Source organism: Phocoena sinus, chromosome 11 (genome assembly GCF_008692025.1).
Source record: "Phocoena sinus isolate mPhoSin1 chromosome 11, mPhoSin1.pri, whole genome shotgun sequence".
Classification (NCBI taxonomy): domain Eukaryota; kingdom Metazoa; phylum Chordata; class Mammalia; order Artiodactyla; family Phocoenidae; genus Phocoena; species Phocoena sinus.
In genome coordinates this window covers 57,559,423-57,576,414 of record NC_045773.1, presented here as the reverse complement: position 1 = coordinate 57,576,414, position 16,992 = coordinate 57,559,423, and the positions used below count along the sequence as shown (strand labels likewise).

Here is a 16,992-nt window from a genome sequence, read left to right as displayed (position 1 = left end):
CTTCTTTAATGTATCATTTAAAGCTTGTGTTTCCTTACTTATTTTCACTTTGGATGATCTGTCCACTGGTGAAAGTAGGGTGTTAAATTCCCCTGCTATGAATGTGTTACTTCCGATTTCCCTTTTTATGGCTGTTAGTATTTGCCTTATGTATTTAGGTGCTGCTATGTTGGGTGCATAAATATTTACAATTGTTATATCTTCTTCTTAGATTGATCCCTTGATCATTATGTAGTGTCCTTCTTTATCCCTTGTAATAGTCTTTATTTTAAAGTCTATTTTGTCTGATATGAGTGTTGCTACTCCAGCTTTCTTTTGATTTCCAGTTGCATGGAATATCTTTTTCCATCCCCTCACTTTCAGCCTGTATGTTTCCCTAGGTTTGAAGTGGGTCTCTTGTAGACAGCATATATACGGGTCTTGTTTTTGTATCCATTCACTGATTGTGTGTCTTTTGGTGGGAGCATTTAATCCATTTATATTTAAGGTAATTATGGATATGTATGTTCTTATTCCCATTTTCTTAATTGTTTTGGGTTCGTTATTGTAGGTCTTTTCTTTCTCTTGTGTATCTTGCCTAGAGAAGTTCCTTTAGCATTTGTTGTAAAGCTGGTTTGTTGGTGCTGAACTCTCTCAGCTTTTGCTTGTCTGTAAAGGTTTTAATTTCTCCATCAAATCTGAATGAGATTCTTGCTGGGTAGAGTAATCTTGGTTGTAGGATTTTCTCCTTCATCACTTTAAATATGTCCTGCTACTCCTTTCTGGCTTGCAGAGTTTCTGCTGAAAGATCAGCTGTTAACCTTATGGGGATTCCCTTGTGTGTTGTTTGTTGTTTTTCTGTTGCTGCTTTTAATATGTTTCTTTGTATTTAATTTTTGATAGTATGATTAATATGTGTCTTGGCATGTTTCTCCTTGGATTTATCTTGTATGGGACTCTCTGTGCTTCCTGTACTTGATTAACTATTTCCTTTCCCATATTGGGGAAGTTTTCAACTATAATCTCTTCAAATATTTTCTCAGTCCCTTTCTTTTTCTCTTCTTCTTCTGGGACTCCTATGATTCGAATGTTGGTGCGTTTAATGTTGTCCCAGAGGTCTCTGAGACTGTCCTCAGTTCTTTTCATTCTTTTTTCTTTATTCTGGTCTGCAGTAGTTATTTCCACTATTTTATCTTCCAGGTCACTTATCCATTCTTCTGCCTCAGTTATTCTGCTATTGATCCCTTCTAGAGTATTTTTAATTTCATTCATTGTGTTGTTTATCGTTGCTTGTTTCCTCTTTAGTTCTTCTCGGTCCTTGTTAAATGTTTCTTGCATTTTCTCTATTCTATTTCCAACATTTTGGATCATCTTTATTATCATTATTCTGAATTCTTTTTCAGGTAGACTGCCTATTTCCTATTCATTTTTTAGGTCTGGTGGGCTTTTACCTTGCTCCTTTATCTGCTGTGTGATTTTCTGTCTTCTCGTTTTGTTTATCTTACTGTGATTGGGGTCTCCTTTTTGCAGGCTGCAGGTTTGTAGTTCCCGTTGTTTTTGATGTCTGTCCCCAGTGGATAAGTTTGGTTTAGTGTGGCTTCCTTGTGGAGGAGACTAGTGCCTGTGTTCTGGTGGATGAGGTTGGATCTTGTCTTTCTGGTGGGCAGGTCCACGTCTGGTGGTGTGTTTTGGGGTGTCTGTGGACTTATTATGATTTTAGGCAGCCTCTCTGCTAATGGGTGGTGTTGTGTTCCTGTCTTGCTAGTTGTTTGGCATAGGGTGTCCAGCACTGTAGCTTGCTGGTCGTTGAGTGAAGCTGGGTCTTGGCGTTGAGATGGAGATCTCTGGGAGTTTTTTGCCATTTGATATGATGTGCAGCTGTGACCAGTGTTGTAGAGTTGGCTTTCCCACCTCTGAGGCACAGCACTGACTCCTGGCTGCAGCACCAAGAGCCTTTCATCTACATGGCTCTGAATAAAAGGGAGAAAAAGTAGAAATAAAGAAAGAAAGAGGATAAAATAAAATTATTAAAATAAAAAATAATTAATAAAAATATTTTTTTTAAGTAAAAAAAAAAAAAAACACGGCGGACGAAGAGAACCCTAGGAAAAATGGTGAAAGCAAAGGTATACAGACAAAATCTCACACAGAAGCATACACACTCACAAAAAGAGGAAAAAGGGAAAAAATAATATATCTTGTTCTCAAAGTAAGCCTCCTCAATTTAGGATGATTTGTTGTCTATTCAGGTATTCCACAGATGCAGGGTACATCAAGTTGATTTTGGAGCTTTAATCCACTGCTCCTGAGGCTGCTGGAAGAAATTTCCCTTTCTCTTCTTTGTTCACACAGCTCCCGGGGTTCAGCTTTGGAGTTGGCCCCGCCTCTGCATTTAGGTCGCCTGAGGGCATCTGTTCTTCGCTCAGACAAGACGGAGTTAAAGTAGCCAGTGATTCGGGGGCTCTGGCTTACTCAGGCCAAGGGGGAGGTAGGGGTCCGGAGGCAGGGCGAGCCTGCATTGGCAGAGGCTGGTGTGACGTTGCACCAGCCTGAGGTGCACCATGTGTTCTCCCAGGGAAGTTGTCCCTGGGTCACGGGACCCTAGCAGTGGCGGGTTGCACAGGCTCCCAGGAGGGGAGGTGTGGATAGTGACCTGCGCTCACACACAGGCTTCTTGGTGGCTGCAGCAGCAGCCTTAGCATCTCATGCCTGTCTCTGGGGTCTGCGCTGTTAGCCACGGCTCGCACCCGTCTCTGAAGCTCCTTTAAGCCGCACTTTTAATCCCCTCTCCTCACGCACCAGGAAACAAAGAGGGAAGAAAAAGTCTCTTGCCTCTTCGGCAGGTTCACACTTTTTTCCAGACTCCCTCCCGGCTAGCAGTGGTCCACTAACCCTTTCAGGCTATGTTTACGCCACCAGTCCTCTCCCCGTGATCCGACGGAAGCCGAAGCCTCAGCTCCCAGCCCTGCCCACCCCAGCGGGTGAACAGACAAGCTTCTCGGGCTGGTGAGTGCTGGCCGGCACCAATCCTCTGTGCGCGAATCTCTCCGCTTTGCCCTCTGAACCCCTTTTGCTGCACTCTCCTCTGTGGCTCTGAATCTTCCCCCCTCCGCCACCCGCAGTCTCCGCCCGTGAAGGGGTTTCCTAGTGTGTGGAAACCTTCCCTCCTTCACAGCTCTCTCCCACTGGTGCAGGTCCTGTCCCTATTCTTTTGTCTCTGTTTTTTCTTTTTTCTTGTGCCCTACCCAGGTACGTGGGGAGTTTCTTGCCTTTTGGGAGGTCTGAGGTCTTCTGCCAGCGATCCGTGGGTGTTCTATAGGAACAGTTCCATGTGTAGATGTATTTCTGATGTATCTCTGGGGAGGAAGGTGCTCTCCACGTCTTAATCTTCCACCATCTTCCTCCTCCCCCACAATGTATTTTTTTTTCTTCCAGAAGACCTATGTAGATTTTTTCTATAGCAAAACAAAAAGAAAAAAAAAAAAAAGAAAAAAAAAGTCTATATACCAGTGGATATTTGACACACTGTGAAATTTTTAATATAGTGCTTAGAAGTTCTGTAATTGTCATTCTTCTGTGCTATTACAATGCATTTAATGCAATATTTGACAACAGAAGTGACAAGTAGGGGATAAAGAAGGCTAATGTGCATGAAGATAGTTCTGGACTGCTACGCAGACATGAGAAAATCATAAAGCCCTGATTTTCATCTTATCATTCACCAAAGTAAGTGCCTTTTTAAAAAACTTGACCACCATCATCAGTAATGCTGGTTTTCATTACTGTTAAATGTAATTCTGAAGAAATATCTTTATCACTTTGCAGTAGAGTCAAAATTAAGGGGGCAACATTTACATTTTTTGTAGAGAAACAAGAGAACTCATGTTTAGTAAATTTTTTCAGAATAGGTGCATATTATCCACAGGGATAAATACTTTTTTCATACCCCTATGCCTCTACTTAGCATCTCAGAAGCCACCTCCATGATCCTTGTTTATGGAGACCATGACAGAAATATCAGGTAAATTGTCTTAAGTAGTAGCACGAAAATTGAAATCTACTAACTTCTAGCTATGATATCAGTTGTAGAAAATACGTGATTAAATTAGGACAACTTCCATAGATTGAAGAAGAATATTTGCACATAAAAATATTAGTATTAAAAATTCATGTGGGAGGGTTATAAATGTTTTTGCTTATGAATATGGTGAGTTAATTATATTTCATTAAATAAGATCATGGCATTCCACATTTTACTAGATTTATTCTTCAAGAGCAAACTAGTCTTTCTTTGGCAAATTTGATTATACCACAAACTGGGTGCCCTATACAATAGAAATTTATTCTCTCATAGTTCTAGAGTCTAGAAGTCTGAAATCAAGGTGTCAGCAGGGCTGTGTTCCCTCTGAGACTCTGGCAAGAATCCTTCCTCACCTCTTCCTAGCTTCTGGCAGTGCCTGTAGATCCTTGGCTTTCCTTGGCTTGCAACCACATCACTTCTCTCTCTTCTTCTGTGGACACATGGAATTCTCCCTGTGGATTCTCTTATAACCATATTGGAATAGTTCATACCCTAATGACTTCATCTTACATTGATGACATCTGCAAAGACCCTGTTTCCAAATAAGGTCACATTTACAGGTTCCAGGGGTGAGATTTTCAACATATCTTTTGAGGGAACAAAATTCAACCCACAACAACTGTTTTGTGGAAGTGTTTTCCAAATAAGAAGATTTAAGTATAATTATTTAACTGAAATTCATTTATTGTTATGGCAAGTGATAACAAGTCTGAAAGATACATTATTTCATCATCTTGAATTTAAGTGGGGAAGGTGAGATTTTGGTTCACTGAGGAAGTTTCAATATTTGTGAAAGCTCTGTTTAATTGAAGAGCATTGTTGAAGAGTCCTTCCTATAATAAAATCTGTGTTTGGTTTATTGATTCTGATGAACAAATATTCTACTAGAACATATTAAAATACATTTAGCAGGAATTTTCAAGGTGCTGGTTATCATCAGATAAGGTTTCAGGGTGGGTATGCAGGGCAAATCTTACAAAGCCTAGAATTTATGTAAACTGGCCAAGGAGGAAGAAGGCCCCTAAAGTGAGAGTGCAGAACTCATTTACATGGTTGAGTAGATTGATTTCACATTTTCTCATTAAAAGCAAGAGAAAAAACTTTCCCTCAATAATTACTTCAGAGACAGAAGTGTTTATGGATATCAAGTCCACACCAGTCTTCTAGTAATACCAAGGTCATGGAATTGGTCACCCTGGGGACCAGATACTTTCTCTCATGTCCATGGCCATTAACCCTGGGGATAATGCCAGGCAACCTCTTGCAGATTCAGAGTCATGAGGCCACTGTAAATATATCATCAAGAATCCATAACCTTTGTTAAAGTTACAAGTTAAAGTAATTAGCTACTTACGGGAAACTAATGGCACTTGGAGGCTTCATCAGGTTATTTATGCTCACTCTCCACCACAGTTTCTTGAACAAATACTTATAATTCCAAATTTTAGGTAAGGCTAAATTGTACTAGCATTATGCATACAACTTTTAATAGTTCTCATTTACTTTAGCCTATGGACTGGAGTGTAATCATTTATTTTAATTTCAATCATGGTGGATTGTTATATTATTACAGAAAGCAATAGCAGTTCAAAGTTCTGAGTTTTGGTGAATAAATAAACAACAGTTTCACCCTGAAGAATCCATTTGACATATTTTGCCACAGTCTTCAAAGAACCATAGAAATTCTCATTTGAATGGAACTTGAAGGCCTGCTTGTGTAAATTTTCAGCCAGATCTCCATAAAAAATTAAATAAATTTAGTGCTTTCTTTCATTAATAAAGTAAAAGCAGTTCTGCTAGTATCTAGGTGATGAGCAGGGGACTAAGAATTCAAATAGAAACCACCTTGAAAGATTGAACTATGATTTTCAAAACAGATGAAACTGTACCAAATAATGACATGGAAGACAAACTATAAAAGATCAAATTCTTTTAAATCAGCTCATTCAGATACAAAAATGACTGAAAACTAACTTCATACACACATGTGGCTTTAGTAATTCCTTAGTTTACAAATTCTAATACTTTCCAGTTCAATGGTTTTCCTACTTATGTAGTGACCCTTGCAAAAACAAGCTTAATGAACCTAATTTTGCTTGACTACAGTTGAATGCCTACTGGTCATAGGCTTTCATAATATAATTGCAAGGATAATTACAAGCAAAATACTGTCACACAGTGAAAGAGTATTTCATCTGAGTAGTATCTGCCTCATTAACTTAAGTAACTTCAGGCTACTCATCTTGGATCATCTTTCATTTCTTCCTTTATACCATTCTCAAAATATCACATCTTTTCAGTTCTAAATTCTTCATTTATTTCCGTATTTTATTTTCCTGTAATTTTCACTTCTTTCTTATTTCCTTTTACATTAACATTTGATTATAAACAAAATTCACCCAAATACATTTATATAAACATATGATATTTGATGATAGCCTTAAAATGTTTTACCAGGGATTTAAACCCTATTGATTGCAAACGATGCCAGAATTTTTTTCATTTTTATTGGAGTATAATTGCTTTACAATGGTATCTTAGTTTCTGCTTTATAACAAAGTGAATAAGCTATATATTTACATATACCCCCATATCTCCTCCCTCTGTGTCTCCCTCCCACCCTCCCTATCCCACCCCTCTAGGTGGACAAAAAACACTGAACTGATCTCCCTGTGCTATGTGGCTGCTTCCCACTAGCTATCTATTTTACATTTGGTAGTATATATACGTTCATGCCACTCTCACTTCATCCCAGCTTGCCCTTCCCCCTCCCCATGTCCTCAAGTCCATTGGCTACATCTGCATCTTTATTCCAGTCCTGCCCCTAGATTTTTCAGAACTTTTTTTTTTTAATTCCATATATAGGTGTTAGCATACGGTATTTATTTTTCTCTTTCTGACTTACCTCATTCTGTATGATAGTCTCTAGGTCCATCCACCTCACTACAATTAACTCAATTTCATTCCTTTTTATGGCTGAGTAATATTCCATTGTATATATGTGCTACATCTTCTTTATCCATTCATCTGTTGGATGGACACTTAGGTTGCTTCCATGTCCTGGCTATTGTAAATAGAGCTACAATGAACACTGTGGTACATGACTCTTTTTGAATTATGGTTTTCTCAGGGATGCCCAGTAGTGGGATGGCTGGATTGTATGGTAGTTCTATTTTTAGTTATTAAAGGAACCTCCATACTGTTTTTCACAATGGCTGTATCAATTTACATTCCCACCAACAGTGCAAGAGAGCTCCCTGTTCTCCACACTCTCTCCAGCATTTATTGTCTGTAGATTTTTTGATGATGGCCATTCTGACTACTGTGAGGTGATACCTCATTGTAGTTTTGATCTGAATTTCTCTAATGATTGCTGAGGTTGAGCGTCCTTTCATGTGTTTGTTGGCAATCTGTATATCTTCTTTGGAGAAATGTCTATGTCTTCAGCCCATTTTTGGATTGGGTTGTTTGTCTTTTTCACATTGAGCTGCATGAGCTGCTTGTAAATTTTGGAGATTCTTTGTCAGTTGCTTCATTTGCAAATATTTTCTCCCATTCTGACGCTTGTCTTTCATCTTGTTTATGGTTTCCTTTCCTGTGCAAAAGTTTTAAGTTTCATTAGGTCCCATTTGTTTTTATTTCCATTTCTCTAGGAGGTGGGTCAAAAAGGATCTTGCTGTGATTTATGCCATAGAGTCTTCTGCCTATGTTTTCCTCTAAGAGTTTACAGTGTCTGGCCTTGCATTTAGTTCTTTAAGCCACTTTCACTTTATTTTTGTGTATGGTGTGAAGGAGTGCTCTAATTTCATTCTTCTACATGTAGCTGTCCAGTGTTCCCATCACTACTTATTGAAGAGGCTATCTTTTCTCCATTGTATATTCTTGCCTCCTTTATCAAAAATAAGCTGACCATATGTGTGTGGCTTTATCTCTGGGCTTTCTATCCTTTTCCATTGATCTACATTTCTGTTTTTGTGCAACTAACCTGTTGTCTTGATTACTGTAGCTTTGTAATAAAATCTGAAGTCTGGGAGCCTGATTTCTCCAGCTCCGTTTTTCTTTCTCAAGATTGCTTTGGCTATTCAGGGTCTTTTGTGTCTCCATACAAACTGTAAAATATTTTGTTCTAGTTCTGTGAAAATGCCATTGGTAGTTTGATAGGGATTGCATTGAATCTGTAGATTGCTTTGGGTAGTATAGTCATTTTCACAATGTTGATTCTTCCAATCCAAGAACATGGTTTGTCTCTCCATCTGTTTGTACCATCTTTAATTTCTTTCATCAGTGTCTTATAGTTTACTGCATACAGGTCTTTTCTCTCCTTAGGTAAGTTTATTCCTAGGTATTTTATTCTTTTTTGCAATGGTAAATGGGAGTGTTTCCTTAATTTCTCTTTCAGATTTTTCATTTTTAGTGTATAGGAATGCCAGAGATTTCTGTGCATAAATTTTGTATCCTGATACTTTACCAAATTCCCTCATTAGCTCTAGGAGTTTTCTGGTAGTGTCTTTAGGATTCTCTATGTATAATATCATGTCATTAGCAAACAGTGACATCTTTACTTCTTCTTTTCTGATATGGATTCCTTTTATTTCTTTTTCTTCTCTGATTGCTGTGGCTAAAACTTCCAAAACTATGTTGAATAATAGTGGTGAGATTGGGCAACCTTGTCTTTTTCTTGATCTCAGAGGAAATGGTTTCAGTTTTTCACCATTGAGAACAATGTCTGTGGTTTTGTCATGTATGGCTTTTATTATGTTGAGGTAGGTTTCCTCTATGCCCACTTTCTGCAGAGTTTATATAATAAATCAGTGTTGAATTTTCTCAAAAGCTTTCTCTGCATCTATTGAGATGATCATATGGTTTTTATTCTTCAATGTGTTAATATGGTGTACACATTGATTGATTTGTGTATATTGAAGAAATCTTGCATTCCTGGGGTTAACCCCACTTGATCATGGTGTATGATCCTTTTAATGTGCTGTTGGATTTTGTTTGCTAGTATTTTGCTGAGGATTTTTGCATCTATGTTCATCAGTGATATTGACCTTTAGTTTACATTTTGTGACATCTTTGTCTGGTTTTGGTGTCAGGGTGGTGGTGGCCTCGAAAAATGAGTTTGGGAGTGTTCCTCCCTCTGCTATATTTTGGAAGGGTTTGAGAAGGATAGGTGTTAGCTCTTCCCTAACTGTTTGATATAATTCACCTGTGAAGATATCTGGCCCTGGGCTTTTTTTGTTGGAAGATTTTAAATCACAGTTTCAATTTCAGTGCTTGTGATTGGTCTGTTCAAATTTTCTATTTCTTTCTAATTCAGTATTGGATATTGTATTTTTCTAAGAATTTGTCCATTTCTTCCTGGTTGCCCATTTTTTGGCATATAGTTACTTGTAGTAGTCTCTCATGATCCTTTGTACTTCTGCAGTACCAGTTTTTACTTCTCCTTTTTCATTTCTAATTCTGTTGATTTGAATCTTCATCCTTTTTTCCTGATGAGTCTGGTTAATGGTTTATCAATTTTGTTTACCTTTTCAAGGAACCAGCTTTTAGTTTTATTGATCATTGGTATTATTTTCTTCATTTATTTTTCATGTCTTTCTCACTTCATCTTTGTGATTTCTTTCCTTCTGATAACTTTGGGAATTTGATTCTTCTTTCTCTGGTTGCTTTAGTCATAATGTTAGGTTGTTTATTTGAGATTTTTCTTGTTTCTTGAGGTAGGATTGTATTGCTATAATCTTCCCTCTTAGAACTGCTTTTACTGCATCCCATAGGTTTTGGGTGGTCATGTTTTCATTGTCATTTGTTTCTAGGTATTTTTTTATTTCCTCTTTGATATCTTCAGTGATCTCTTGGTTATTTAGTAGCATATTGTTTAGCTTCCATTTGTTTGTATTTTTTACAGTTTTTTTCCTGTAACTGAATCTAGTTTCATAGCATTGTGGTCGAAAAAGATACTTGATATGACTTCAATTTCCTTAAATTTACTGAGGCTTGATTTGTGACCCAAGATATGTTCTATCCTGGAGAATGTTCCATGAACACTTGAGAAGAAAGTTATTCTGTTGTTTTTGGGTGGAATGTCCTATAAATATCAATTAAGTCTATCTGGTCTATTATATCATTTAAAGCTTGTGTTTCTTTATTTTCATTTTGTATCTGTCTATTGGTGAAAGTGGGGTGTTAATGTCCCCTACTATTATTTTGTTACTGTCAATTTTCCCTTTTATGGCTGTTAGCATTTGCCTATGTATTGAGGTGCTTCTATGTTGGATACATAAATATTTACAATTGTTATATCTTCTTCTTTGATTGATCCCTTGATCATTTTTTAGTGTCCTTCTTTATCTCTTGTAATAGTCTTTATTTTAAACTCTATTTTATCTGATATGAGTATTGCTAGTAAAGCTTTCTTTTGATTTGCATGCATGGAATACCTTTTTCCATCCCCTCACTTTCAGTCTGTATACGTCCCTAGGTCTGAAGTGGGTCTCTTGTAGACAGCATATAAACGGGTCTTATGTTTGTATCAATTGAACCAGTCGGTGTCTTTTGGTTGAAGCATTTAATCCATGTACATTTAAGCTAATTGTTGATATGTATGTTCCAATTACTATTTTCTTATTTGTTTCTGGTTTGTTTTTGTGGATCTTTTTCTTCTTTTGTGTTTTTCACTTAGAGAAGTTCCCTCAGCATTTGTTGTAAAGCTGGTTTGGTGATGCTGAATTCACTTAACTTTTGCCTGCCTGTAAAGCTTTTGATTTCTCTGTCAAATATGAATGAAATCCTTGTTAGGAAGAGTAATCTTGGTTGTAGGTTTTCCCTTTCATCACTTTAAATATGTCCTGTCACTTCCTTCTGGCTTGCATTGTTTCTGCAGAAAGTTCAGCTCTTAACCTTCTGAGCATTCCTTTGTATGTTATTTTTTGCTTTTCACTTGTTGCTTTTAATATTTTTTCTTTGTATTTAATTTTTGATAGTTCGATTAATATGTGTTTTGGCATGTTTCTCCCTGGATTTATCCTGTATGGGACTCTCTGTACTTTCTGGACTTCATTGACTATTTCCTTTCCCATATTGGGGAAGTTTTCAACTATAATCTCTTCAAATATTTTCTCAGTCCCTTTCTTTTTCTCTTCTTCTTCTGGGATCCCTATAATTTGAATATTGGTGCATTTAATGCTGTCCCAGGTGTCTCTGAGACTGTCCTCAATTCTTTTCATTCTTTTTTCTTTATTCGGCTCTGTAGCAGTTATTTGCACTATTTTATCTTCCAGGTCACTGATCCATTCTTCTGCCTCAGTTATTCTGCTATTGATTCCTTCTAGAGTATTTTTTAATTTCCTTTATTGTCTCGTTCATCATTGTTTGCTCTTTATTTCTCCTAGGTCCTTGCTAAATGTTTCTTATACTTTCTCCATTCTATTTCTGAGATTTGGGATCATCTTTACTATCATTATTCTGAATTTTTTTTCAGGTAGAGTACCTATTTCCTCTTCATTTGTTTGGTCTGGTGGGTTTTTACCTTGCTCCTTCAACTGCTGCTTATTTCTCTGTCTTCTCATTTTGTTTAACTTACTGTGTTTGGGGTTTCCTTTTCGCAGGCTGCAGGTTTGTAGTTCCCATTATATTTGGTGTCTCCACCCAGTTGGTTGGGTTGGTTCAGTTGCTTTTGTAGGCTTCCTGTTGGAGGGGGCTGGTGCCTGTTGTCTGGTGGGTGGGGCTGGATCTTGTCCTTCTGTTGGGAAGGGCCAGCTCCAGTGCTGTGTTTGGGGGTGTCTGTGGACTTACTATGGCTTTAGGCAGCCTCTCTGCTAATGGGTGGGTTGTGTTCCTGTCCTGCTAGTTGTTTGACGTGGGGCATCCAGCACTGGACCTTCCTGGCCATTGGGTGGAGCTGGATCTTAGTGTTGAGACAGAGATGTCTGGAGAGCTCTTGCTGAGTAATATTCTTTGGGGCTGGGAGGTCTCTGATTGTCCAACATCCTGGACTTGGCTCTGCCACCTCAGGGCCTCAGGCCCGACACCCAGCCGGAGCACCAAGACCCTGCCAGCCACACGGCTTGGAAGAAAAAGAAGGGAAAAAAGACATATAGAACCCCAAACCAAATGTCAAAAGCAAAGCTAAACAGACAAACTCACACAATGAAACATACATGCACTCATAAAAAGAAAAAAAAAAAAAAAACAATACCAACAAAAACACGAACAAACAAAACCCTATGACAAATGGTAAAAGCAAACCTAAACAGGCAAAATCACACAAAGAAACCTACACATACACACTCACAAAAAGAGAAAAAGGAAAAAAAAATTATATCTATATATTGAGAAAAAGGAAGAGAGCAACCAAATCAATAAACAAATATACTAATGATAATAAACTCTAAATACTAAACTAAGATAAACATAAGACCAGAAACAAATTAGATGCAGAAAGCAAACCCCAATTCTACTGTTGCTCCCGAAGTCCACCATCTCAATTTTGGGAGCATTTGTTGTCTATTCAGGTATTCCACAGCTGCAGGGTTTATCAAGTTGATTGTGGGGATTTAATCTGCTGCTTCTGAGCCTGCATGGAGAAATTTCCCTTTCTCTTTGTTCGCACAGCTCCTGGGGTTCAGCTTTGGTTTTGGCCCCACCTCTGCATGTTGGCCACCCTCAGGCATCTATTTCCCACTCAAACAGGAGGCGGTTAAAGTAGTAGCCTATTAGGGCTCTCTTGCTCACTCACACTGGGGAGAGATAGAGGTATGGTAGTCAAAATTGGAATGTGGGTCGAGCCTGCAACTTCAGAGGCCAGCATGACATTGCAACAGCCTGACGTGGGCTGTGTATTCTCCCAGGGAAGCTGTCCCTGGATCACAGGACCCTGGTAGTGGTGTGCTGCACAGGCTCCCAGGCGGGGGGTGTGGGTAGTGACCTGCGTTTGCACACAAGATTCTTGGTGGCAGCAGCGGCAGCATTAGCAGTTTATGCCCATCTCTGGGGTCTGAGCTGATAGCCATGGCTCATGCCTGTGGGTACACGGAGCAGGAATCCCCTCTCTTCGAGCACCCTGAAACAATGTTCTCTTGCCTCTCCAGTGAGTCCAAACATTTTCCCAGACTCCCTACCAGCTAGCTGTGGTGCACTAGTCCCCTTCGGGCTGTCTTCACGCAGCCAACCCCAGACCTCTCCCTGTGGTCTGACCTCTGAAGCCTGAGCCTCAGCTCCTAGCCCCCACCCACCCCGGTGGGTGAGGAGACAAGCTTCTCAGGTTGGTGAGCACTGGTCGACACCAATCCTCTGTGCAAGAATCTCTCCACTTTGCCCTCTGCACCCCGATTGCAGCGCTCTCCTCCGTGGCTCCAAATCTTCCCTCCCACCCACTCTCTCTCCGCACCAGTGAAGGTGCTCCCTAGTGTGTCAAAACTTTTCCTGCTTCACATCTCCTTCCCAGAGATGCAGGTCCCGTCCCTATTCTTTTGTCTCTGTCTTTTTTTTTTCCTTTGCCCTGCTCTACCCATGTACATGGGGATTTTCTTGCCTTTTGGGAAGTCTGAGGTCTTCTGCCAGCATTCAGTAGGTGTTCTGTAGGATTTGTTCCACATGTAGATGTATTTTTGATGTATCTGTGGGGAGGAAGATGATCTCCACGTCTTACTCCTCCACCATCTTGAAGGTCTCTCAGGAATATAAATTTAGATGGTAAAATTATTTACCATATGAGAGGTAAAATAAGAAGGCTGAGCATCACCTTGTTCAACCTCAGCTGGAAACATCCATGTCAGGCTACTCAAGTTTTTTGTTGCTCTGCATGTCTGGTCTTCCTAAAGCCAAGCTGCCTGCAGCAGCAACTTCTTCCAGCCCCTCTTCCACAAAGCAACCTGTGAAGTAGCTTATTTTATCTAACTCTCAAAAACTCTAAATGTTTTAGAAGGTTTTTCTTCATTAGTCAGTATTTTTGCTATGTCTTTATGTTTTATTTAAATTTGTAATAAACAGTATCTTTTTAATAATCAATCTAAAATCTCATGTATTTGAGCATTAGTATTCATTTTAACATGATTTTTTGAGATCCATAAGTTATAGATTTTTCTCTATGATATTTTACAAAATTTTCTTTACATTACAAATCTTTCTTTATAATGATAAAACTAAAAGTATTCAATGACCAACACACCAGGATTTCCCCCATGGTTTATACAGCTAAAATCCAAGTTACAGCATAAAAATTGATACAGTTATTTGGAAAGATGCAGGTATCAGAGTAGGGTTTTTATGAGAATGTGTCAAAGAAGCTCCATCACATTTGTCAGACAATTTTTTGAGGCTGACATTTTCTGGGTACAAAAGTTTAACCTGAAATTGGTTTGAAAACCTTAATAATTTTTTTAAACCATATTAGTTCAGATATCAATATAACATTGGCTTTAAATTTCTTTACTCATTTGACATCAGCTCAGAAGAAAATGGAGTTTGATGGTCAATGTTTTCTTAAGATATTTTGCAGGTAGTTATTCTATAACTGGCTCAGACATTAGAATAGCTAAGTATTTCAGGCTTATGTGTAGTAATATTCTTTTGCATGAAAAGTTGTCCAAGTTTCTAGCTAAGCAAATGTCAAAGCATATACTTGGGCAGTAAACTAATCGGTAGCAAACTTCATTAAAAATTCTGGATGCAGCAATAGCTTTTCTTCAATTTCCACTGTCTTTAATGAAAAGCAGAACAACAGAAGCCACATTACCTCTGTGAAAATTTGTTCTATTGATTTTTATGCCTGCTCTGCCACCAACTACATGAAGGGACTCCAGAACATTTGTCTGTTATTAGTACATTTTGACTTCTGCAAATATAGTAAATGGAGGCTAGTGATTAAATGTGACACAGTTGCTTGTCACATTTAATCACTTTTTTTCCCAGTGTAGTCTACTAGCTATAACTTAGATAACAAACATATTCAGGAAATAATTATTAGAAGTTATTTTTATTTCAATCCTGGAAATGAAGAAATAGATGCAATCCTGGAAATGAAGAAATAGATGTTGCATTTAACAAGTTGTTTTTATGCCAAATTTAATTAAATTTTATTTAATTTTCTACTTTTTCTTTCCTTCATTCCTTTTAGAAAAGAAGAATTTGTAATGTTGCTTGAATCTATATAGATAACATCAAAAGAGAAAAAATAGAATTTAATTAGAAAAAGAGCTTAAAATGACAGTCTGGATATTTTTTCACATTCCTGTAATCTCTTACCTCATTTCAAACCCTAAAATATCCTATTTTTCCCTAGTTAGAGTTACACTAACTGAAATATAGAAATTTAGACTGTAATTCATATCCAACATAATCTTGAAAAGAATGCATTTCTCATTTATATTTGTTCAGTGTTTTATACTTAATGAGCACACACACTCCAAAGATCTGAATCTGGCAATGGCTCCTTTGGTGCCATTTTACAGTTACGTTTAGGAGAAAATAGATCATGTCACTGAGAGAAATCACATTTGCCCTTTGGTCAGTACTTCTTTAGAAACATAATGCTGAAGTTCCATTTCATTGTAATTACATTGACTTCTAGTATAAAAACTTGTTTAATGGAACTGGAACTAGAATTCTGGATGTTGTTTCATGTTTATAACTAACATCATGTAAAATCTCAGTGGTATATTTCATTTTAGGGCCCATTTGAATACTCCAAGTTCATATTAATGTATTAATATCACTCTCTGTATCTTTCTACCAGGCATACACCAAAACTAGGTACTTAATGTGATTGTCCCCTAGAAAGAATTCTATCCTCAAATATTTAAGATGAATCAAACTACTCATGTTCCCACAATTTACTTGACATATATATTTAAAGACATGAAGTAAATAGGTTTGCCAGTGGGATAGTCCTCAAATAAGATGCTCACAGAGTGATGTGATGATGCCTACTGGGTGAGCATTCAAGCAGTTTCTTTATTTGGGTGACTGAGTGGGAATTTAATTTGTTTTTCAAGTCTCCCCTTAATAGGACACTTGATTTAATATTGTTATCCAGTAGGAGTCTTCTGGCTGGATTATTTATAGTGATCTGTGGTATCTTATTCATAAAATAGAATATGTTTCACAAAAAAGAGATATTTTTAAAGTATGTAGAGTACTTTCATCCTGAATAAATGATTTGACATAGGAAAGAGAGTAAGTAAATTATATTTATTTTAAAATTTGGTGGAACTGTTAGAATCTAGCTACTATAGATGACAAAACAAAACTGAAAATTGGATCAAACCAACTTTTGAGATTCAAATGATATCATATCCCTCTCCCCCCCCCCCCCCACCTTTCCCCTTTGGTCTGTGAGTCTGTTTCTGTTTTACAAATGAATTCATTTGTATCTTTTTTTTTTTTGGCAATATCATATTTGTCTTTCTCTGTCTGACTTACTTAACTTAGTATGATAATCTCCAGGTCTATCCATGTTGCTACAAATGGCATTATTTCATTCTTTTTTTATGGCTGATTAATATTCCACTGTATATATGTACCACATCTATTTTATCCATTCCTCCATTGATGGATATTTAAGTTGTTTCCATGTCTTGGTTATTGTAAATAGTGCTGCTATGAATATTGGGGTGCACATATCCTTTTGAACCATGTTTTTCTCCAGATATATACCCAGGAGTGGGATTCCTAGATCACATGGTACCTCTATTTTACTTTCTTAAGGAAACTCCATAATGGTTTTACCAACTCACATTCCCACCAACAGTGTAGGAGGTTTCCTCTTTCTGCACACCCTCTCCAGCATTTATTGTTTGTAGAATTTTTGATAGTGGTAATTCTGACCCGTGTGAGGTGATATCTCATTGTAGTTTTTTTTTCTAATAATTAGCAATGTTGAGCATCTTTTCATGTGCCTGTTGTCCAACTGTATGTCTTCTTTGGAGAAATGTCTA

General features: G+C 37.7%; 1 protein-coding gene across 2 annotated transcripts in view; it reads left to right on the top strand.

Annotated features, from left to right (window-relative positions):
• KHDRBS2 (KH RNA binding domain containing, signal transduction associated 2) overlaps positions 1 to 16,992 on the top strand; it is a 721,722-nt gene that overhangs the window by 536,245 nt on the left and 168,485 nt on the right. The window lies entirely within an intron of this gene.